Below are 1,639 nucleotides of genomic sequence, written 5' to 3' on the forward strand. Positions count from 1 at the left end.
GCAGGACCTGGAGGCTCGAGACGTTTGTTTGGAAAACTCACCAAGTCTCGATTCTGCCACCTCCTACCTCTGTGCAGATACCCCGCCAACCCCCAAGGACAGAAATGACAAGTGTCAAGTTGGCGGGGCGTCGGGCCACCTGCTGCCGGCCATGAGCATCCAAATCCCCGCAAAAGGGGCATTTTCCATTTCTTCATCGGGACTTCCGGCAATTGCCGAGGTTCAACTCATTACGTTGTTCGCAGACACTTGCCAGAAAATGCAAGTGGCCACTTTGCCGGGCCGACTCGCTTGCCCAAGCGGGAAACCATCAACCGAAGGCCCGGTAAGGCGGCCGAATCTGACCTCATAGACTTCCACACAACGGGACTTTTGACTTTCCCGGCCGCGGGTGGCCTCCACCCGGCCTCAGCCATCAGCCCTGCCTGCCTCCAGCCGCCTTCTGGTTAATGAGTTATCCAGCCTGGCAACTTCGGTTGCGCCAGCGAGACCAAGTCTCGGCTTTGTTAATGATTTGAGCCGAACCGACCTGCCCCCCGCCACCGCGGGCTGAACTCGGCAAGGTCTGCCGATTTCCCGACTCCTTTCGGGGCCTAATCGGGTCGCGCGAGCCGCCTGGCGCGATCGGGGCCCATGCCCCGGCCTCTGCCAGGCCTCGGGCAGCCGCTTTTGAAGCCCGACCAAAAACCCGAAAAATGGGCAAAAAGGGAATAAATTCCCGCCCAAAAAGGGTGAATAGTCGGTTGGGCGGCAGCCCTGGTCGGTCTCTGCAGACCTGGAGGCTCGAGACGTTTGTTTGGAAAACTCACCAAGTCTCGATTCTGCCACCTCCTACCTCTGTGCAGATACCCCGCCAACCCCCAAGGACAGAAATGACAAGTGTCAAGTTGGCGGGGCGTCGGGCCACCTGCTGCCGGCCATGAGCATCCAATCCCCGCAAAAGGGGCATTTTCATTTCTTCATCGGGACTTCCGACAATTGCCGAGGTTCAACTCATTAACGTTGTTCGCAGACACTTGCCAGAAAATGCAAGTGGCCACTTTGCCGGGCCGACTCGCTTGCCCAAGCGGGAAACCATCAACCGCAGGCCCGGTAAGGCGGCCGAATCTGACCTCATAGACTTCCACACAACGGGACTTTTGACTTTCCCGGCCGCGGGTGGCCTCCACCCGGCCTCAGCCATCAGCCCTGCCTGCCTCCAGCCGCCTTCTGGTTAATGAGTTATCCAGCCTGGCACTTCGGTTGCGCCAGCGAGACCAAGTCTCGGCTTTGGTTAATGATTTGAGCCGAACCGACCTGCCCCCCGCCTCCCCCGGGCTGAACTCGGGCAGGTCTGCCGATTTCCCGACTCCTTTCGGGGCCTAATCGGGTCGCGCGAGCCGCCTGGCGCGACCGGGGACATGCCCCGGCCTCTGCCAGGCCTCGGGCTGCCGTTTTTTGAAGCCCGACCAAAAACCCGAAAAATGGACAAAAAATGGAAAAAATTCCCGCCCAAAAAGGGTGAATAGTCGGTTGGGCGGCAGCCCTGGTCGGTCTCTGCAGACCTGGAGGCTCGAGACGTGACTGTGAAAACTCACCATTTCTCGATCAGCCACCTCCTACCTCTGTGCAGTACCCCGCCAACCCCCAAGGACAGAAA

This window comes from Pristiophorus japonicus, unplaced genomic scaffold (assembly GCF_044704955.1).
Source record: "Pristiophorus japonicus isolate sPriJap1 unplaced genomic scaffold, sPriJap1.hap1 HAP1_SCAFFOLD_2001, whole genome shotgun sequence".
Taxonomy (NCBI): Eukaryota; Metazoa; Chordata; class Chondrichthyes; family Pristiophoridae; genus Pristiophorus; species Pristiophorus japonicus.